The sequence below is a fragment of the Schistocerca gregaria genome, chromosome 8, assembly GCF_023897955.1.
Source record: "Schistocerca gregaria isolate iqSchGreg1 chromosome 8, iqSchGreg1.2, whole genome shotgun sequence".
NCBI lineage: Eukaryota > Metazoa > Arthropoda > Insecta > Orthoptera > Acrididae > Schistocerca > Schistocerca gregaria.
The window spans coordinates 276,071,669-276,096,478 of NC_064927.1; positions in this window are offsets into that span (position 1 = coordinate 276,071,669).

Below are 24,810 nucleotides of genomic sequence, written 5' to 3' on the forward strand. Positions count from 1 at the left end.
GTGGATACTTTGATTAGTTGTGTTAATTTCTTCTTTTTATTGCTGAGTATGATGTCAGGTTTGTTACGTGGTGGTGTTTTATATGTTATAATGGTTCCGTTCCAGTATGATTTGTATTCATCATTCTCCAGTACATTTTGTGGTGCATACTTGTATGTGGGAACGTGTTGTTTTATTAGTTTATGTTGTATGGCAAATTTTTAATATATTTTTGCTACGTATTATTATTATTATTATTATTATTATTATTACGCCCATTTCCGCAAAAGGCTGAAGATGCTCGGGCGAGAAGCACTGCCTTTCAAGTCAACAGCTTCTGTTGACCTGTAGTGTACTGAATGCCGTCGATTTTGTACGATGAATGTGTTACGTTCATCATGTTTTGTTGTCTGAAAAGCACTGATGGTTTCTCTGAAAAAATTATCTTGCTGATGCCATGGAGTGTTTTTCACTCTTTCCACGAATACAATAGCGTCTCGTCCGTATTCAGACGAAGTGAATGACACTTTTCACAAGGGGGCGTCGGACTGAAAATAAACATGATATACAGGTGGAGCGATTTACAGGCTGCTTCATATCCACCGAAACCGGTACTCTCCTCGATAAAGTTACGTTCAGTCTTCAGAGTAAAATACGGTTTAGGCACTGCTTTGAGGATAAAATACATGCCGTACTTCACAATACGCCAAACCTATTGGAATATGAGGAACTGAAATGGGGTCCAGATAAATCAAACTGGAAATCAGTATCGTCCCACGCACGTAGTTTCGTGTGGATGATACCAAAACGTTTTCTACTGCAGTGACAGGATGATCACCACTTCAAACCCAACTGTGTTTATCTAGATAATGGCAACCCGTAAAATCGCTGTGTATTATTTTAGAGAAGAAACTTTTTCATTTGGTATTACTGTTGTCCATCAGTAGATTTCAACAGTAAAAAATTATTTCAATTTGGAAACGGTTTCCGTTTCAACATTATTTTATAATAACATTGTTTTTACTGTGGTATGGCAGGACGATCACTTTTTGACGGCCGCACACACTTTAAATAAAATATTTCGAGGGGGACAAATCTGGCTAACGGGAAGACGTTTTTCTGAAAGACGCATCAAGGTGTATCACTTGTCTTCAAAAGTTCTTGGTTGCTATGTGATCACTACGTATTGTCGTTCTTCCTCAGTCCATAGTTTTTCTTAAGAGTTCCCGCTGCCTTTTGTTGCTAATTTCCTTTATTAAGCGTACTATTTTTTTGTCACTGAGTGAGAATGTCTCAGTGTCGACTGAGATCGCTTTGTTGTACTATCTGCTATTCTTCGCTTGGTGGAATGGCAGTTCTTTCACGGTATGCACCTCTTTCTTGTCTATTCCATTATCGTTTGTGAAAATGAATTATCTTTTTACATTAATGAAGGTGAACGTACACTGACTTCTGAAGCTATATTTGGCCGGCCGCAGTGGTCTCGCGGTTCTAGGCGCGCAGTCCGGAACCGTGCGACTGCTACGGTCGCAGGTTCGAATCCTGCCTCGGGCATGGACGTGTGTGATGTCCTTAGGTTAGTTAGGTTTAAGTACTTCTAAGTTCTAGGGGACTGATGACCTAAGATGTTAAGTCCCATAGTGCTCAGAGCCATTTGAACTATTTGAACTATATTTGGGTATTAGTTTACGCGGCTCTTCCCTATCAGACGATAGAAACATGGATGTCATATTTTATGGTAAAAATCAGTTGTTTTATTTAGAACTGATAAGATAAAAATGGAACGGCGTTCAGTAACTACTACTGTTACTATTATTATTGTAATAGGCTATGTAACACGGAGAGCTTATTGCCAATATTTCTCCAATCATTTTAAAATTTTCGCGGTATAACTGACCTCTAGCAGTATTTTAATTTTGTTCTGTGTTGTATTAACATTTAGTGAGCGTCGCTGTAAACTCGTCGCAACGGAAGGAAATGAGAGCCATCGTTAAATTCTCTCTGTGCTTCACTGAACTATGTGGAAAGATTGTTCGTAATGACTTTATTTTCATTCACATTATGATTGATTGATTTCTCTATTAAGAATGAGAAACTAATTTCTGCTAAAGTTAAAGTTACTGCGTAGTTTCCGCTTGTGTGGTTGCGTTTAAAGTATATTTATTGAAAGTGGTTTAAACCGTCCAAGCTAAACAAGCATCGGACTCCGTAAACGAACTCAGTTCAGTTTCTATTGAACGGAAGATACAAGTAGTGCCTATTAAGGTTGGAAATATTTTACCACCACTACGCAAAACCAAACTACTTTTAGCTAGCACAATTAAAATAGCCTCATGTAACTTTAGGTACTATAAATATTAAGGATAGGATGAGTTTGTTTATGAATAACTTTCTGCTACCAGTCTCAATTTTCTTTTATTTACGGTTTACACGACGCGTTTCGGGAAGTGATTTCCATTTTCAAGTGTGTTTCTTTGTATTATGCTGTTTTTTCGTAACATTTGCGATGTGTAAGGGTGAGGTTGTTTTGTTGACTTTACTGCAGCAAATAAAATTGCTAAATTTTTACTTAGTTATCGATTTTTAATATGTAGGTAGTGGCGAAATCTGGAAAAACTTATACTTACTGTTTTCGTATGGTTCATTTGTACAGAGTCTCACGCATGTTAAACAGGACTCGCACACAAATTTGTGAGAAGCTTAGAATGTGCGAGACACTGCATAAATGGACCATACGAAAACTACGTTGAAGTTCTTCCAGATTTCGCCACTAACTACATATAAAAATCGATGACTGACTAAAAATTGATCATTTTTATATACTGCAGTAAAGTCAACAAAACAAACCAGAACCTCATATCAAAAACGTTTCGAAGAAATAGCAATAACGAAGAAACACATACTTGAAAATGGCAATCATTTCCCGAAACAGGTCGACTAAAAGATAAATAAAAGAAAATCGTGACTGATAACAGAAAATTATTCATAAACAAACCCATTGTTTTTACAGTCGCAGACTGTCAAAAAACCATTTACAACCGACAAAAATCAGACTAAAGGATAGGAATTTGCTTAAGTGTGGTCTGCTGAATATTAACAATAATAATTATATCAATCAGAAGATACGTTTACATTAATGAGAACATACGAGACAATCTTACGAACTAGCAAAAGGTCATACCAGATAGGATAACACGTGATAACAACCATGACAGTTTCCATAAATTGTTAACGCTGTAAGCTATATTGATTTTCTTCATACATAGATAAAATTACTTTAAAAATGAGCATCTTTCTTAAATTGTTTAACGATTGTGAAAGAGAAACCACAGCAGGCACCATGACGCAAACGGAGAGCCCGACAGCCTTCGCCATCGGCTCGCCAAAGGCGCTACGCTGTTTCATGATCTCCTCCTCCCCTCCCCCCCCCCCCCCCCCCCCCCCCAGCTCGTATTTGATGGGTTTTCTATTATAATGTATGTCCTACGAATATACGCTAATTGGACACACCAACACATTGAGGGCTTCTCTGAACACTCCTCGCTTTTGGTACGATTTGTTGTGATTACTTTTGAGTTATTGACAGATCGGAGATTAAAGCCTTCAGGAAATTTAAGATCAACATGATTACAAGTTGTGTTCACAGTAGCGTACAGAGTTGTAAAGAAAACGGTGTACTTTTTCGAAATGATTTACACGTGGTTCGCATCCTGCTACTTCCATTTTTTTTACCTTCGCTTATCTAAAAGATTCTGGCATTTCGTATTAATTCAAATATGTATTCTGCAATATTCGATATTATGTACACAGAAGATCGATCTCTCTTGCGTGACCGATGTCACTGTTCATGATTTATAAATGCCAGCAAATTTTTCAAAACAAAATCATTCAAAATTAAAATACTGAAATATTTGAGAAATAAATAAAAAGTAACTCAGTCTCAGATGTCTTAAGTATAGCCGGCAGAAGTGGCCGAGCGGTTCTAGGCGCTACAGTCTGGAGCCGCGCAACCGCTACGGTCGCAGGATCGAATCCTGCCTCGGGCATGTGTGTGTGTTGTCCTTAGGTTAATCAGGTTTAAGTCGTTCTAACTTCTAGGGGACTGATGACCACAGCAGTTCAGTCCTATAGTGCTCAGAGCCATTTGAATCTTAAGTGTAAGACTATTTGCAAGCTACTTATTTGAAGGCATTTCTTCGACAGGAACTACTACTGCTGAAGTATATATCATAAAAAAGCAATCGTAGCACAAAGAATCTATCAGATGTAAAAGTGTGAAACCGGAATTTCTCTGCGGATTGTGCTAGCCGTCAGTGCAGGGCCCGTGAGACTGCCTCTACAGCGCCGCCTGCTTCCTGCTACGGTTGACGACGAATGTCAACGAGAACAGTAACCCAAGTTCCATACATCGGTATCTGTTTCAAACTCGTAAACGTGTGGTGTTTTGTGGCTAGGAACTACGTTTTGCGGACAACATTTGTTTTCTGTTATCGTTTGAAGAAAACTGCTGCAGAATCGTGTCTAACGCTTGTTGAAGCTTTCAGCGAACATGATCTAGGGAAAACAGTGTTTGGAGTGGTTCAAAGAATTCAGAAGTTATGATTTTGATGTGAGGAACAATGAACGCGGGAAACCACCGAAAAAGTTCTCCAAGATAACGAATTGCAGGCTTTAATTGGATGAAGACTATACTCAAACTAAACAGGATCTCGCGGAACAATGTGGCGGAGAATGCCGTTTCTCTTCATTTGAAAGCTACGTGAAAGGTGCAGGAAGTGGGAAAATGAGTTCCGCATGAAGTGAATGGAGGACAGCAAGCTAATCGAAAGGCCACTTAAGAAATGCTGCTCGCCAGGTATAAAAGAAAGTCTTTTCTCCATCGATTAGTGACAGGTGATGAAAAATGGATATATTTGTAAAATGCTAAGCGTCGTAAATCATGTGTGAATCGAGGCAAACCATCGACATCCACTGCAAGACCAAATCGCTTTGGAAAGAAGGCAATGCTTTGTGTTCGATGGGATCAGAAGGGTGTCATCTATTCTGAGCTGCTAAAACCTGGTGAAACCGTGAACACTGATTGCTACTAAAGGCAAACGATCGATTTAAATCGAGCATTACGTGAAAAACGACCCGAATATAGGAAAAGGTAACAAAAAGTCATATTGCTCCATCAAACACAACAAGACGGGTCAGAGAAACGCTCGAGGTGTTCAGTTGGGAAACACTAGGGCATGCTGCTTATTCTGCAGACTTGACTCCGTCCGATTATCATCTATTTGCATCACTGGGACATGCTCTCTGTGAACAACGCTTCAGTTCGTATGGAAATTTACGAAAATGGCTCGCTGACTGGTTCGCCTCAAAATAATTTTGTTTTTGTTTTAAGTGGCATTCATATTCTGCTGGAAAAGCGGTATAAATGTATAAATACCAATGGAGATTTTAAATAAAATAATATTTATCAGTTTCAGACAACAGACGTAACTATCGCAACCAAATTCCGGTTTCACACGTCTACACCTGGTGTTACGCCCTGGGCAGTGCTACGGATGTAGAAGAAGGGAACTAGCTTTTTCAGTTGTCTGGCAGCTTCAAATACATTTGAATCAAAACATTGACATACTCTTTTTTTTTACTTATTAGTATTACTACCCCTGTCATGTAATATAATGCATCGTGCCATTCAACATAATACATTATGTCATGTCGAATAATATGACATCCTATCATGTGATCCGACACGGCACTTTTCATGTACTGCAATATGACAGCGAATTATCAAAATTTAGTATGCCTGCCAGCCCCACTCTGCGATACTTCAGATTATAGATGCGGCCCCACTCTGTGATACTTCCCATTACAGATGCAGCCCCATTCTCCGATACTTTCTACTGCAAATGCATCTCAGTTTAGGGGCATATAAGTGTGTTTTCGTCAGTACACCTCTTAAACACGTGAAAGGGGTGAGTTTAAGAGAGAAATGGTCCTCTCGGGGAAAACTGTCAACTTCCTCCCCATCCAGATATCTAGAATTTGTTTTAGGGTCTCTCCTCTCACTCCCCCCTCCCCCTCCCCCGAACAGTTCCACCATCAGAAAATGCACTCCTCTACCTTTTACCTGTCATTTCTTGCCGCTTACGTCAGGCATTCTGGTTTACAGATTGTCTTCAAGTAATTGTAACTGAAATCGCTGTCTCATAGTTCATCATCGTTTTGTCTAATACTAACTCAGTTTTCACTCGTGTTGTGCATATTTTTCTTTATCAATTCGGTTGCATGATGTCAGAAATACTTTTAAGTTACCAACTTTGTTCATCTATTTTTTGAAAAATTGAATTCAGTGTTCCTTTAATCCCAGTTAAGATTTAAGATTCCTGTGGCTACTGTTCTTCCTCGAATCAATTAGTCCTCCGAAATGAAGTCGATAATTAATGTTCTACAATGTTACTTATAATCCGTGTTAATTGCAAAATGTTTATTTACATGACCGGTTCCTCTAGAACCATCTTAAGATCACAAATGACGGGCATTCTGTCAACCAATTTTATGCGACGCAGTACGTGAGGGTTGCTGTATGTGTGGACGGGTTACTCCTTTAACGGAAATTGCAGGTACGTTCTGGTAGATTTGATGTTAGGATAGGTTAAAAAGTTTGGCATTTGTGAAATAGTAAATTAGTATCATTATCGTTTCAGATCTGAAGATGGTTCTAGTGGAACCGAAACCGGTGATGTGAATAAACATTTTGCAATTATGACGGATTATAATAAACACTGTATATAACCATTGATTGCGGCATCCCAATCAGACATTATGTCTGTTTTCGCAAAATTAAGGTTCTAATACAAAAGGCGCTTTTAGGATCACAAACATTTTTTGTTCGTTGTAGCTAGCCCTCCACAGATTCACAGAAAGCGCAATACACTATGCGCTATGAAATACTACTGAACTTTTAACGCAAGAGTCTAGATTTCCTTTGTGCCTGGTGCGCCGTTTCATTTTGCAATGTGTTTTCAGAAGCGATATCTGCAGACTAGTTTTGGAGGCTCTCCCATCCCATTTAAGGGACGCAATGGGGATACTAACTTAGAGCTTTATGGTGCAAAAGCTATTGCTTTTTGCAGACTTTAAATAGATAAAATTATAAGGGAGCTCAGTATTGTTATTATTGTCATTGGTTATCGAACAGAGGCATTCTTGGCATCATCGCCCCCACGACTTTAAAATCGTTGCAGTTACCAAGACGCGGACAGTGGCCTTTTTCGTCGGCGATTCCAGCACCTCACTTGGCCGTCGCATTGCGCAGTGTCTACCTTCCTACTTCTGCGACTTTCACCAAAAGTGGTTTCTAGTGCTGCGCACTTCGAAGAGCGCCTTTTTCTGGCTAAACATTATATTTTTAGTGATACACATTTCCACATTTATAAATGCTTCGTATTGCATTTTATAACTATTTCTGGTTGATGTTTATGAACTGCTAGTTATCTTGACCCCTGTGTCCGGCCAGTAATACTGATCTACCTGTTCTTGGCTATGTGACATACAAAAAGCAGAGCGGTTATTGTGAAACGGCCAAATTACAGAACAAATTGGAGCCCCACCACTAATCACTTAGCGAGAAGACGGAAATCTCTACACTTTCTGCCTTGATTTAAACTGAGATTCGGAAACCTTTGCGTTAGTCTGCTGAACCATTAATGCAGCACCTGCTGAACACAACTTCTCGTTAAATATGTACTAGCAGCTCGGTTGACACAGTAAAATCCCCCCCACATGGAAGTACTCTAAATATAACAAAAATGATCTCTCCAAAAACGTTACACTAAACACGCCAAAGCACACGGTGATACGATCTTGTTTGGTACCAGACTTCAAGCTCATGGCAAGCAAACAACCAAAATGGAACAGGAAACAACAATAAAAAAGAACTCCACCCGAACAGACCATGAAAACCCATTATTTAAGAAAAAATTCGCAGCCACACTTTACACCTGTTCCAAACGAAATTTTCATTCCGCAGCGGAGTGTGCACTCATACGAAACCTACTGGCAGATTATATAAGAGCCGGGCGAAGACTGGAGCATGCAAACTTTGCCTTTTGCGGACAAGTGCTCTGCCAACTGAATTACCCAAGCACGACCAGCGAATCGTCCTCACGGCTTTACATCTGCCAGTATCGAATGCCCTACCTTCCAAACTTCACAGAAGCTCTCCTGTTTCACAGAACAATACAGCGTTCTCTGTTTCTTAACATTTCTCAGTTTGAGTCTACTTCATCGGACGCCTCCCCGTAATCAGTGAAGGAAATGAACGTTGGTAAATGAAATTCGGGGCATTTTTTCTATTAACTGTATCATGGTGAAGGAACAGTCTGACCATGATCAGTCTTTTCGAAAACTATGAAGTGGCATCAGGTGTGTTTTGCTGAAGAGTGTTACAACAGAAGTAACAGTCTGTTGTGCCGAAGACATACCTGGCTAATCATTTCTGGGTGGGCATACGGAATTTAAATAGAACATTTCCAGAGCGGCAAACTGAGAACAAGAGCAGGTTTAATTTTATTTATGTATTGATCAACGTGTCGTGTGTGATCTGTAGTCGTTATATACACACATCAAAAAAAAGGTTTGCATCCGCCGGTTCCCAGAACTCGGGAAGATAGGCGTTGACTGTAGATATTGTATCACAGACAGAGTCCCTTTTGACTGTTCAGAGATTTCACTAAACCCGCCCAAGGATGTAAACAATCATGCATGAGCAGCACCTATTACACGGAGGTGTCCGACAGCCGATCAGTGTGAGTCATTCCACCAGGAAGGAGGAACACGGCTCGTGTTTGTAGTTCAACCATGCCTAGACGGTCAAAACCGCGGTTCGAGCGCCTCCACATGTTACTTTATGCCACGAAGGGCTCTCAACAAGGTAAGTGTCCAAGCGTCTCGGAGTGAACCAAAGCGATGTTGTTCGGACATGGAGGAGATACAGAGAGACAGGGACTGTCGATGACATGCCTCGCTCAGGCCGCCCAAGGACTACTACTGTAATGGATGACCGCTACCTACGGATTATGGCTCGGAGGAACCTTGACAGCAACACCGCCATGTTGAATAATGCTTTTCGTACAGCCACGGTACGTCGTGTTGACAAACTGTGCGCAATAGGCTGCTTGATAAGCAACTTCACTCGTCACGTCCATGGCGAGGTCCATCTTTGCGAACACGACACCATGCAGCGCGGTACAAATGGGCCCAACAACATGCCGAATGGACTGCTCAGGATTGGTTGTCGAAGACGTGTTTGGAGGCAACCCGGTCAGACTGAACGCCTCAGACACACTGTCCAGCGAGTGCAGCAAGGTGGAGGTTCCCTGCTGCTTTGGGGTGACATTATGTGAGGCAGACGTACGCCGCTGCTGGTCATGGAAGGCGCCGTAACGGCTGCACGATACGTGAATGCCATTCTCTGAGCGATAGTAAAACCTTATCGGCAGCATATTGGCTAGGCATTTGTCTTCATGGTCGACAATTCGCGCCCCCCATCGTGTACACTTCCTCCAGGATAATGACCTCGCTCGACTTGAGTGGCCAGCTTGTTCTCCAGACATGAACCCTATCGAACATGTCGGGGACAGGTTGAAAAGGGCTGCTTATGTACGATGTGTCCCACCAACCACTCTGGGGGGTTCTACGCCGAATCGCCGTTGAGGAGTGCGACCAGCAATGCCTTGATGAACTTATGGATAGTAGTGGAGGACGTGCTACTGAATGTGTACAGCGATCTGGACCACCACCTCTGAAGTCTCTCTGTTTGGTGGTATAACATGCAATGTGTGGTTTTCATGAGCAATAAAAAGGGCGCACATGATGTTTATGTCAATCCCTACTCCAATTTTCTATTCAGGTTCTCGGAACTAGGTGATGCAAAACTTTTTTTGTGTGTGTAGTTCATGGTAGCTGTGTGGTAACTGTTCCTTGGCCCGAGAACTGAATGGTGCGGTATAAATTTAATATAATATCTGTTACACATACAACAAAAAGGGAGAGCACGGAAGTACCTAACAGAGACGTTAGTGATGAACATCTGGAACGTATCACTTCGTGTAACTATTTAGGGGCATAACAAAACTACGTATTTCTGAAATGGGATAACCGTGTCAACTGAGTATTATGGAAGATGAAAGGAGGTGTGATTTATTACCTGCCACATTTTATCTGCTCGATCTCTATTATACGTACACAAGAGTGCTGAAAAATACCTCATATATAGTTTTTACTCTGCAGAACTGTTCTCGGAATTTTCGGAGTATCTTCTCTTGACCTGTATGCCGTCTTTCCTCCTGAGTATGCCAGTTAATTTTTTTCCATACTTTTCATACACCATGTCGCCAGTGAAACAAGCCCGAGAGGTTTCTTACCATCTCCATAATTTGTCTAATTTACGGTTTCAACCCCTGTACGTTGATGAATCTAATTAAATCAGGTGATGCTAAGGGAATTAGATTAGGAAATGAGACACAAGGTATCAGATGAGTTTTGCTATTTGGGGAGCAAAAAACTGACCACGGTCGTAGTAGAGGGGGTATAAAATGTAGACTGGCAATAGCAAGGAAAGCGTTTTTGAGGAAGAGAAATTTGTTAACATCGTTATAGTTTTGTGTCAGGAAGTCGTTTCTGAAAGTATTTGTACAGAGTGCAGCCATCCATGTATTTAAGTTGAACTTGGATGATAAACAGAAGCTTTCGAGAATAGAGGAGAAGAGGAATTCGTGACACAACCTGACTAGAAGAAGGGATCGGTTGGCAGGTCATGTTCCGAGGCATCAAGGGATCATCAATTTAGTGCTGGAGGGAAGAGCGGAGGGTAAAAATCGTAGAGGAAGACCAAGGCATGAATACATTAAACACATTCAGGATGATGTAGTTTGCAGTAGTTACTTGAAGATGAAGCTTGCAGGACGCATCAGACCAATCTCTGGACTGAGGACCACCACAACACCACCACGTTGATTAAATGCAGCGTTTACAGGAACTGTTAAGACACAAGTGGCGGCGTATCTAAGTGATATGTTTATCGTGTGTACCTGCCCCAGGGAACGTGATGCCGATTCTGCGATTTACAGACGGCACAAATTCTCAATTGTTTGCTAAATACACCAAGTAACTAAATTATATCAAAAGGACAATAAACGGCTGATAAAGATTCTGAAAGATGGAATATGCTTTTTTTTACGTACGACAGCTTCCGCTCTCCTCCGTAATCACGTATGACTTCAAAGAATCCGACTGCATATTCCTAGTCAACCGAGTTACTGACAGTGTGACTATGAGACTACCAGATGCTGGAATTGTCTTCTACCGTGTAACAACATTGGGACTGACGTTTAAAAAGGAACCTGCTTCATAAGTAAATCATGCAGGCTTTACACTGATGATGATCCACACATTTTTCCTTTCTGCATTAAGAAGCAGCTAATTTAATTTATTTACTTGCATTGATATGGTTTCGATAGATAAGAACATCAGTATGGCTTGTCTCATGCCCTCTTGCGGCGCATGCTAGCAGTCCTGCCTGTATCAGTTTCCGCTACGACTTCTTAGCGGCTGCGTCCGCACACTATGTTATTTCTTCGTCTCAGCCGTGGTAGCTGTTTTCGTAAATACTAGCAGAACCTCAACACTGGTAATTTGCTACCGTATTACACGTAGAGGGTTCTGGTGCCATGGACTCGTGTTCGCCCGTTTACCAGCCCTATTTTGCAGGTCCAAATTAGTACGTCCCTCACTGACAACTGATCTGAGATTGAGGTTATTGACGGCTCTTTAAACATCCATTGAAATTAACGGTGTCAATATGTGTGCCTTATAGAACGTTGGGAGATCGTATTGGTTTAATGGCTGTGATCCCACGAAGTGCTTCTCTGTTACCTTCACAGTAGGAACTGTGAATTATTTCATTTTGCGACCTCTAATTCGTATGTAGATTTGTCCTGAGGATACCATTCATTATCGCAATGAAAGAGTATTAGCAGCTACGCGCTTAACACAATTTTTGGGAGACTTTACAACAAAAATTGCATTACTGGACACCAAAATTGCTACATCACGAAGATGACGTGCTACAGACGCGAAATTTAACCGAAAGGAAGATGATGTTGTGATATGCAAATGATTAGCTTTTCAGAGCATTCACACACGGCTGGCGGCGGTGGCGACACCTATAACGTGCTGACATGAGTAAAGTTTCCAACCGATATCTCACGCACAAACAGCAGTTGACCGGCGTTGCCTGGTGAAACGTTGTTGTGATGCCTCGTGTACGGAGGAGAAATGCGTACCATCACGTTTCTGATTTTGATAAAGGTCGGATTGTAGCTTATCGCGATTGCGGTTTATCGTATAGCGACATTGCTGCTCTCGTTGGTCGAGATCCAAAGACTGTCAGCAGAATACCGAATCGGTGGGTTCAGGAGGGTAATACGGAACGCCGTGCTGGATCCCAACGGCCTCGTATCACTAGCAGTCGAGATGACAGGCATCTTACCCGCATGGCTATAACGGATCGAGCTGCCACGTCTCGATCCCTGAGTCAACAGATGCGGGCGTTTGCAAGACAACAACCATCTGCACGAACAGTTCGACGACGTTTGCAGCTGTATGGAAAAAATTGTTCAAATGGCTCTGAGCACTATCGGACGTAACATCTGAGGTCATCAGTCCCCTAGAACTTAGAACTACTGAAAACTAACTAACCTAAGGACACCACACACATCCATGCCCGAGGAACGATTCGAAACTGCGACCGTAGCGGCCGCGCGGTTCCAGTCTGTAGCGCCTAGTATATCTCGGCCATTCCGTCCGGCAATAGCATGGACTATCAGCTCTGAGACCATGGCTGCGGTTACCCTTGACGCTGCATCACACACAGGAGCGCCTGCGATGATGTACTCAACGATCAACCTAGGTGCACGAATGGCGAAACGAAATTTTTTCGGATGAATCCAGGTTCTGTGTACAGCATCATGATGGTCGCATCCGTGTTTGGCGACATCGTGGTGAACGCACATTGGAAGCGTGCACTCGTTATCGCCATATTGGCGTATCACCCGGCGTGATGGTATGGGGTGCCGTTGGTTACACGTCTCGGTCACCTCTTGTTCGCATTGACGGCACTTTGAACAGTGCACGTTACATTTCAGATGCGTTACGACCCCTAGCTCTAACCTTCATTCGATCCCTGCGAAACACTACATTTTAGCAGGATAATGAACGACTGCATGTTGCAGGTCCTGTACGGGCCTTTCCGGATACAAAAAATGTTCGACTGCTGCCCTGGCCAGCACATTCTCCAGATCTCTCACCAATTGAAAACGTCTTGTCAATGGTAGCCGAACAACTGGCTCGTCACAATACGCCAGTCACTACTCTTTATGAACTGTGGTATCGTGTTGAAGCTGCACGGGCAGCTGTACCTGTACACGCCATCCCAGCTGTGTTTGACTGAATGCCCAGGCGTATCAAGGCCAGAGGTGGCTGTTCTGGGTACTGATTTCTCAGGATCTAAGCACCCAAATTGAGTGAAAATGTAATCACGTCAGTTCTAGTATAATATATTTGTCCAATGAATACCCGTTTGACATCTGCATTTCTTCTTGGTGTAGCAATTTTAATGGCCAGTAGTGTAAAAATACATGTAACTATCCAAATTTTTCGTCCATCGGTGATGTGGTATTGATTTAAAATTTACAAAATGTTCCATCTCAGATCAAGTAAATCCGAGAACTAAGCAGTTACTCGCGAATGTAGACCGAATTCATTCGTACCTACACGGTGTTGTGTCTGCGGCTGTGTGGTTACAAAATGCGCGACAGAGTGGTGAGAAATAGAACTCGGGAAGCGTATCCTGAAGATGGAACCTCGATAGCTGCGGAACATGTCTATTACGATTTTAATTACTGGAACATTTGACTTCTGATTATCCTGCTGTTCCAGATACACATACTTCAGACTCAAAAGTGGGAGTTAGACATGGATAAATGGGGAAGGACTTTCACCACATTTCATTTCAAATATATGCATACTTCTATAGAATAGAAACTGAGCGTTGACCACAATAGATTAGCACAATTTTCCGGGCAACGGTTGGCGCAGCGGAAGTAGTACAGACCGGTAATCGAAGGGGCGGGGGGTTCAGTCCCCTTACGGAGTTTATTTTCAGTTTCTATGTTACTTACACTGCACACAACCGTCTATGTTACTTACACTGCACACAACCGTCTATGTTACTTACACTGCACACAACCGTCTATGTTACTTACACTGCACACAACCGTCTATGTTACTTACACTGCACACAACCGTAGTATTGCTCAATATCTTCGTAAATGTTATGAATAGGAAAGCGAAGAGGCAAGGAAAATTTGACGTTTCAAATAAATGTTCGAGGAAGGGTTTTACTTGCAGCGTCCACGAATACTCAAAATAACATTTCAACAAAGGATTGTTATTTAAGCATACAGGACTTCTTATTACGTTAGTTTCATTTTGACCTTTGGGAAGACTGCATCAAAATACATTCCATATTACACCACCAGCTATTCTCGCCTATATCGGGCGAAATTGTGCGTTGGGCGTGGTTTACTGTCACAATGTAAACTATTTTTCCTATCGGCGCTCTGGAACAACAATGTAACTGCAAGAAAGCCGCCTTTACAACGTGTGAAAATACTGAGAAAATTACTGCTTCCCCTGTTTTGAAGATGATCACCTCACTGACGTGTGCATACCATCAACTAAAATAACGAAACACTTTTACATACGAAGTATTTTGGTGTGTACAATCCTGTCCGGTAAATTTATTTGCAGTCCTTTGCCTTTACTTTTCACGACTTACGAAAATATTAATAAATACAATTCACTGCGCGCTATTTAGGTTTATTGGCAGTGTAAGTAACGTAAAAACTGGAAACAAAAATATTCCGTATTAGGACTGGATCACCCCGACTGATTACATTTCTGCAATCTTTCCGCTATAGCGACTGTTGCCAGGGAGCTACGCTAACAAACTTCACATGCTTCGCCGCGTCTGAAGTGAAATATTTGCTATGGCAATCTGAATCTCCCGATCTCGTCACTCTCATTTCAGGACAAGGCAAGCATACTCCATAAACGTAAACGAAATAGGTGATAGTAGGCGGGGTTCCCTTGTAAGGCAAGAAACAAAGTTAAGAATTTGAGAAATTTACAATTCAAATGAAATCTATCTGGCATCTGCGATGTGTTAAACACACATTATGCAGTGTGAGTGGTTATCAAGGAACTTCGTGGACTCTGTCCATATAATCACCTCGGAGACTGTTTTATCGGAGAAAGCAAGCCGTTTCGTACAGCAATTGAAATTACGAGAAACTGTTTGTAGAAAGAAGTGAGGGTTCGAGAATGATTAACAGCATCTGCTTCAAGGAATTTAAAATTTTTGTCTGAAGTTTTTTGGCACACTGAAGTGATTCGATGATACCAGAACCATCTTCCAAGACTTGACTATGGAAATAAATATAAAGAATTTAAGGAAGGAATTTACTGTTCAATTTAGACAAGGAAACGACGTGTTAACGGCGTCTAACGACATCATATGGAAGACTGAATTTGTGGAGCCTGGCAGCTGCTACTATTTGCAATAGGTGCTTTACGATCTCCAATATGCAAACAGATGGAACACGCTCGCGTTCTCATGTAATAAATTCTACACCAAGCATAATTTAAAATTTACCGAATATATGTTACTCTTGCAATATTCAAAATGTCAGGGAGCTCAGTTATCATGATCTTCAATATTTGTCAGATGATCGTGGAAATGACATCATGGTTCCCTCAATTTTAAAATCTTTGTATACAGCAGGACCCGAACCACCTACTGTTAGAACGGCAGCGTGAACACAGTCACTTAACGCACTGCGCTACAGGCCTGCAAGTTTTTCACTGCGTGCTACGACGGGTCACCCACTCCTGTAGCCAGGACGTAGGAGTGTTGGCTCGCGAGAACCCGCAGAGCGCATGGAAGAGTGGAAAGGTATTTAGTGAGTAACAACCTGTACTGCCAACTCGTCTTCGCTGTGAGGGACGCTGGACCGATGTACGATGATAGAGTGACAGCGCCCTGGTTTTGCTGCTTGGAACGCCTGGGCATTCGCGGTGAAAATATTTTTGGTTTTACTATGGACGCTTCGTTTTACTTTTCCCGTTGACAGGACAACGTGTGGACACAATACAAATTTGAAGGAATCGCCTTTCGCTCCATATGAAGACTGCGGGACTATGAATTAACGTGGTATCCAGGGTGACTGCTTTGAGGAAATCTGAAACGTCTTCCAGACCTACCACGTTACTCGAAAACGATACATTCAAGATTTTTCGAGTGAAATACGTTTCATGCAAAACATTAAGAAAGAACCGAATGCTCCATCTCACATAGGCCACAATCTGTTGGAGACTAGTGTAAAATAATAAGCGCTTAAAAATTCAAACATAACGATACCGAGAAACAGATTCCACACGAAGTCTTTTGGCTGAAAAGTAATTTCATACGTGGTGCACATTTCAGGGTATCAAATCTAACTTTCTAGTCTTTTTTACATAACGGTTGTTCATTAAATATTTTGTTGTTGTTGGGGTCTTCAGTCCTGAGACTGGTTTGATGCAGCTCTCCATGCTACTCTATCCTGTGCAAGCTTCTTCACCTCCCAGTACCTACTGCAGCTTACATCCTTCTGAATCTGCTTATTGTATTCATCTCTTGGTCTCCCTCTACGATTTTTATCCTCCATGATACCCTCCAATACTAAATTGGGGATCCCTTGATACCTCAGAATATGTTCTCCCAAGCGATGCCTTATTCTAGTCAAGTTGTGCCGCAAGTTTCTCTTCTCCCCAATTATATTCAATACTTCCTCAGTAGATATGTGATCTACCCATCTAATCTTCAGCATTCTTCTGTAGCACCACATTTCGAAAGCTTCTATTCTCTTCTTGTCCAAATGATTTATCGTCCACGTTCACTTCCATACATGGCTACACTCCATACAAATACTTTCTGAAACGTAAATCTATACTCGATGTTATCAAATTTCTCTTCTTCAGAAACGCTTTCCTTGCCATTGCCAGTCTACATTTTATATCCTCTCTACTTCGACCATCATCAGCTATTTTGCTCCCCAAATAGCAAAACTCCTTTACTACTTTAAGCGTCTCATTTCCGAACCTAATTCCCTCAGCATCACCCGATTTAAATCGATTGCATTCCATTACCCTCGTTTTGATTTTGTTGATATTCGTCTTATACCCTCTTTTCAAGACACTGTCCATTCCATTCAACTGCTCTTCCAAGTCCTTTGCTGTCTCTGACAGAATTACAATGTCATCGGCGAACCTCAAAGTTTTTATTTCTTCTCCATAGATTTTAATTCCAACTTCGAATTTTTCTTTTGTTTCCTTTACTGCTTGCTCAATATACAGATTGAATAACACCGGGGAGAGGGTACAACCCTGTCTCACTACCTTCCCAATCACTGCTTCGCTCCCTTCATTTTACCCCTGCCACCTTCAGAATTTGAGAGAGTATTCCGGTCAAAGCTTTCTCTAAGTCTACAAATGCTAGAAACGTAGGTTTGCCTTTCCTTGATCTATTTTTAAGGTAAGTCGTAGGGTCAGTTATTTTAGAAATGAAAAATACCTGTGAGGACTTGCTGTTAAAAAATAAACATGTTTCAAAAATAAAATGTTTTTAGGACGGAAAATTTTGTCAAGATTATTTCAATAATGAACTAGTTGTTCCATCCACTTAGATGCGTGGCCGGTCATTTCTTAGTGGTAATGTGCATTTTAAATACTTTACCAGTTCGACAAATTGTGAGATGAGGACCGAATTTAGTTTCATCTAGGCAATCGTCAAAACGTGAGATATTTTACCACACATTACCTATAAATCTTGACTGCTGTGTGCTGAATTTTGGCCGTTATTTCTTAAAACCTTTATGGTCGCTTTTTCTTGGTTCAAGGATCGATTGTGCCAATATAAGTAATACAATGTGAGTAATGCTTGCAACAAAGAGAGACACCAGAAATCTCATTATAAGAGTGTTGGCGAACGTACAGAGAACGTGATGTCTTACAACTATTTACGGGTAACACAAAACGTGCTGGTGAACTCAGGGCAGTACCAGGTAACGGGGCACGACAGGACTGTGCTGTTTTCTAGGCTGCTGAGCAATAAAACCTTTTGACATGTAGCTACGTTTCTGAATAGAAGGAAAGGCCCGACAGACATTTTAAATTCGGTTTGGAGTGTGACTCTACTGAAAAATTGTTCCGTTTCCTGTTGTGTTTTGTAACATTTTTATTTTGAATTTCAGTGTAATTTTAGCCGTAAATAGTTAATTTTAAAACTTTTAGACGACATGTAATCTTTAAGTGCATGCCATTCGCTGTACGTTACTTGCATGGTATGTTTGAAACCGTCAGTTACTATGCTCAATAAAAGTTGTTAATCTGAAATATCCTCTTGGGGCAGAATGGGACGGGGCGGAATAAGAGAGTGCCGTTCAAGCAGATTTCGAACTATGTATTTCTTCTTTTTCAGTTGCTTTTGCAGTTGGTGTGAACTTTCATTAAAAACGCTGATTGACAATAGGATGCTGAATCAGTAGAAATGGCAAATTTCAGCTGTTACATCAACGTTGGAAAGATAGCTTCGTGAATCTAAGGAAAATACTGACTACAGAGTTTGGTCTAACGATGAAAGATCTCGGATCATTAGCATATAAACCAGCGGAAATAAATGGCTTACCACAGACTTGACAAACATGTCTAAATGGGCGGAACTGAGTTAAAGGATGTATTACTGTGCATACTACGTTGTCTATTCGAAAGCCAGTAGCCGCCCGCTGTGGCCGAGCGGTCCTAAGCGCTTCAGTCCGGAACCGCGTTGCTGCTACGGTCGCAGGTTCGATTCCTGCCTCGGGCATGGATGTGTGTGATGTCCTTAGGTTCGTTAGGTTTAGGTAGTTCTAAGTTCTAGGGGACTGATGACCTCAGAAATCAAGTCCCATAGTGCTCAGAACTATTTGAACTATTTTTGAAAGCCAGTAAATAGATCTGGTGCACAAGGGTTGGGATTCAATGAAGTGGTTAGTTTCACTGTTTAAACTCTTCTTTATAACATTGTCAATAATTGCAGGCTGACTGCTGACAAAATATTCAACTGATGAAACCGGCTTGTCATTTTATCCTGAAAGTCAGTCGAAAATTTTAGCTCGTAGGAGAAAGTTAAGTAGGATGGGTAACACATTCAGAACGGGAAGGAAGAGTTACAACAATCGTTTGGATGTATCCATCTGGACTACAGATTCCTCCAAAGCGTATCTTTCCAATGACGAAGAAAAAGAGTGAGAGCCTCGATGACTTCATAGAGATGGTCTGAAGTTCGCTCTTCGGGATAGACCACTATTGAGGTGTTGCCAACATGGTTTAGGTAACTTTTGTAATATTCTAAGACCACAAATATTCGTGTGCCCTTGTTGTCGATGGACATTCAACTCTCTCAAAAAGAATTGTCATCTGATCTGTGTGTGTTTCCAGACTCAAGACTACCTCCTGATGTTCGGTTAGAAAATTGCGAGTCCGCCAGAAAACTCAACAGATGGAAAATCCCAGAAACTGTTAACTGATTTTACTCTGTCCGCTGGATCACCCATGAAGAAAATCAACCAAAGCACACTGTCGACTCCTAGCCTGGATGCCAAATCTTCCAAACGTGCTAAATTTGCAGAAAAACGGAGCTTTCCAGATACCGCCGGAGGCTGTCATGATAACTGCACTAATCGCTCAAAACACAACGCGGTCTCCCAGGCCAAAAGGAAGACTGTCATATTACGTAATTCTGTTTAATGGAATGAAAGACAGTATACTGCCGCAAGCAAGGGAAAACAGTACAAAACCGTCAACAATGCCAAGTGAGTTGGAAAACAAAATTGAATAAATTAAAACGAAAACTCATAGTACACCAAAGAGATTTTGGGCCTTAACATGACAGGAGTATGTGCAGAAGGGTGAATGAGGGAGCGGATGCGGAGTATCACTACCGCGCGAACTTTTATTACATTTCTAATGTGAACTGGCTCGTGTGACAGTGCTTCAAATGGGTACACAATTCATGTGCTGACAGACACTGAGGGTGAAGAAATTCCGATGTACGAATGTTGTCTTGAACAACACTGGTTATTAGTTTGACTTATTAAGCATTAAAACATTTTCCATTTTTCATATGGCTAGAAATTTCCTTGTTCTTAGTGACTTTTTTTGAAGACTCCATATTCGTAAGTCTAAATTATTCATTAAACAACTTTACATCTTAGATTTAAGACGATGTTCACAATAATTTCAACGATATGCAACAATTTCAACGACTGTGTATGCAACGATTTCACAAAAAATTATCTTACCCCGTTCCACCCCATGAGTGGCGAAAAACGGGAAATATGCAAGTATTTCTTTTGCATGATGGAAGAATATGAAGTAGTCATTTTGAAGGTAGGCACGTTAGGTTAGGCCGCAAGGTAATGTTTTGCACCTGTAAGTAGTGTTTGTGTTCCCTTATTTTACAAACATTTTTGAACACTACACATCCCATTCCGCCCCCAGTTCCTCTACATGAAATTAAACCATCAAGTAAAATCAGTATTAGAAAAGGCGAATGGAAGGCACCGTTGTTATTAGCCAGATTTTATCTGCACCGTCTCAGCTGGATGGAAGCAAGATGGCTGACGAACATTCGTATTTTTTCTTTTATAAGCCAGTTCATGTAACTATTTTTTGACGATGTTACTTAAAAACCGTCTTGATTGCAAATTTTTTATTCATATGACCGGTTTCGGTTCATTTAGAACCATCTTCAGATCTGATATTTCAGTTACGTCACAGCTTGTGACGTAGCATGTGAAAATTGCTGGATTTGGACGGGTTACTCCTGTAACTGAAATATCAGATCTGAAGATGGTTCTGAATGAACCGAAACAGGTCATATGAATAAAAAATTTGCAATCAAGACGGTTTTTAAGTAACATTATAAAATCACTGATTGCTGTTATCCCATAAGACATTATGTCTGTTTTTGCAAAATATTTTTTGACGACTTTTACGGCGTCTTTCCTTTGGCGTATAACAGTTAAAATTTTTCGTGTCGCCTGTGAAAGAAGCCTGTGACAATCCGAACCAACTGTAGAGTTTTTTCGGACGCAGCATATGTAAGCGGTGTATCTACCGCGTGCAGCCACTACTGTTAACAGGATGTGGTTCGGCGAATTACAGAAGGAACACATTCTCGGTTGTCTTAATACGCGGCAAATGCGCGGTATCCGCAAACCGTAATAATAAACACTGTAAAACATTACGCTTTGTATACTGAAATAGGCCTGACATTGTGCAACGCATTGTTTGTAGTACCGTTTCAGTATTTTATCTCCTTGCTCATACACTTGGTTATTTGTCATGCTAACTGTAACTAACTGTATACAAGGTGTCTTCTCAGTCTTTCGCGGCGGCTTATATGAATAATATCCTCTGTTTTTAGCTGCGTCAGTTCGCATAAAATTCTGGAGTTTTGGATGGCTATCTGCACCATCGTCGTCAGGAGTAAAAACCACTGACTGCCGCGTCTAGCACGGTTTACTGCTTATGTAGGCAGGACTGCAACCGCTGACACCGGTCAGAGAGGGACGAAACGACGCGTGCGCTAAAGGCTGGTTAATTGTGTACCCCTGGCCTGTTAAAATTGTTGTTCATTCCGATCTCAGCCGCCTCCTTCACAACGGAATCGCAATATGTTGACGCATAAGCCAAGACTCATGTTTTCGGAGTGTTTTTGTGTCCGTTATGCAGGCAATGCTCAGCTGTGACCGACTTGTCAAGCTCTCTTCGTTTGTGCTCGGTACGAAGTTTTGCAGCTGTGCGCATTTTCTCCAGATGCGGCCGCATTCGCAAGGGACACCACACATACCGGGCACACGGAGAACTAAGTCATCTTTAACCGGTCGCAGCACCGCTCGTATCTCGGGTAGGGCCGAAACAATGGCCTTTGAGGGAATAGTTACAGAGAGACACTGCGTACGCTTTTGGACAGAGACCAGTGTTCTGGCCCGCTCCCAAGATACGAGATATGCTGCGCCCTGTTAAAGGCGACACAGCTCTTCGTGTGCCCGGTGTATATGTACCTCCCACACTGAAGTTCGAGCACACAGTATTTGCTGCGTTTCCTGACACGTCGATGGATAGTAACGGTCCTATGGCATGGCCCTCGCGTTCTTCCCATGTCACGTCATTAGATTTCCTTTTGGGGAGGTACATAAGGATCGCGTGCGCAAAGCAGCAGTCAGTGACATTGCTTCCCTTTGTGTACGAATCAAAGAAGCTGTCTAAACTGTTTATCCTCCCAGGCTGACCCATAGCTGGGCAGAACTCGACTGTCGTCTTGATGTTCTACTAGGGACAAATGGGACACATTGAAATTCGGACAGAAAAACTCTTGTGCTGCTAAATGTGTTAGCCGAGCGGTTCTAGGCGGTACAGCTTGCAACCGCGCGACCGCTACGGTCGCAGGTTCGAATCCCGCCTCGGGCATGGATGTGTGTGATGTCCTTAGGTTAGTTAGGTTTAAGTAGTTCTCAGTTCTAGGGGACTGATGACCTCAGATGTTAAGTCCCATAGTGATCAGAGCCATTTTTTTAAATGTGTTGCAACAGTTTCCAACCCGGGAGGGGGGGGGGGGGGGGTGCAGCAGGCGGTTACGCATGCTTAGGCAGCAGGGCGCAGTGTTTTTCCACACGGGTATCCTGAAAATGATGCGTCGGAGGAATGATTGCCTCAATGATCAAGGAAAGTTTGCCTAAGTGGTTTAACGATTCTGGACCGTACAGCCCTCCAACGGACTCTTTTTGATTGCCTCTTATAAAAAGCAGTTGGGACTTGTTTAAGAAGTCTCTCAAATACAAAATGTACACTGATGCTGGCGTATGTAGTTTATCTTTTTCCATTAATGAGCAGTTAACATATGCACGCACTTGTCTTAACACCGTTTCGACCAAAATGGAATATCAAAGTTGCCTGTACAGCAACAGAGGACTTATAAAGAATGCAAGAAACAAAGCACGCACGAAAAATATCTGAGCACAAACGAAATAAATCTGGCTGTTTGTCGCTAGCTAAATTCGACATTCATGACCTCACAGCACCATGCCGGTACGCTAAAGGGAACAGAGTTCTAAACGGCAGATTGAAAGTCCATTATTTAGTTCAAAAATTTGCGATATATAAGCTTTTAAGATATCTCAGTACTGTTGTTAATTAGAGAGCCAAAACACCATCTAGTTAACATCACTCCTACCACCATTTTAAAATCGTTACGTATACCAAGACTTCAATCAATGACATGACACACACACAGACACACACACACACACACACACACACACACACACACACACACACACACACACACACGTGCGCCTCCGGTGTCCTGGGCCCCTTGAATTGAGGCATCAACTAGACGTATGGCAAAGAAGTTCGATTGTTGCAAATAACCTGTAGTGTTCACTTTTACTGCGCAACATGTCTACGTCTACATCTGCATCGATACTCCGCAAATCACACCCAAGTGCCTAGCAGAGGGTTCATCGAACCACCTTAACAATAAAACGAACAGCGCTCGGAAAAAAACGCAGTACATCCTTCCGTGCAAGCACTTACTTCCATGATTTTATTATTTATGATCGTTCCTCCTCTCTGCGTCAGTAAAAAATTTTCGCATTCGGAAAAGAAAGTTGTTTATTGAAATTTCGTGACAAGATCTCGCCGCACAAGAAACATCTTTGTTTTAATGATGTCCTCCCCCAAATCCTGTATCATGTCCGTGACACTCTCTCCCCTATTTCGCGATAATACAAAACGTGCTGTCCTCCTCTGAACTTTCTCGATGTACTCTGTTGATCTATCCGGTAAGGATCTCAGACCGTGAAGCAGTACTCCAAGAGAGATCGGACAAGCGGATTGTAGGCAATCTCTTTAGTAGATCTGTTACATTTTCTAAGTGTTCTGCCAATAAAACGCAATCTTTGGTTAGTCCCCCCGACACACACACATTTCTAAGTTTTCTTTCCGGTTTAAGTTGTTCGTAATAGTAATTCCGAAGTATTTAGTTCAATTTACGGCCTTAGATTTGATTGATTTATCGTGTAACCGAAGTTCAACGGATATCTTTTTAGCACTCATGCTAGTGCTTTGTGCAATATGTTGCAATTTTTTTTTGTAATCTGGAAATCTCTGAGTCGTTCTGCTGAGAATTTTGTTTATGATTTTAGTACGAAACCCTCGTTTCACGTTTTCTATAAATGGAATCATTTCTCGACAAGATGAACTGGGGCGAATCAAATTTACACGTATTTGTGCCAAGGCCTTTATAGAAATGTGTAAATGCTGAAACTCTTGCTTGTATCCGTCTGGTTGGTCAGTGTAGGGCCACAGAAATTAAATTTTGAACGGAAATATGCGGACGTCTTGCTACACGATGTGAAATCCAAGTTAGCCAGTGCTCCAAACAATTCGACTGCGAGAGAGCAGTCCGTTTTCAATGAAATTTATATATGTATGCTATCTGACTGCGAAGCAAATGAAAGATTAAAATGTTGGCCTTAAATATTATTAATCATCTTTAGTCTTGGAAACAATGACTATACCAAAACTGCCAATGCAATTACACAGCAAATGAACATAAATATAACGCATCTC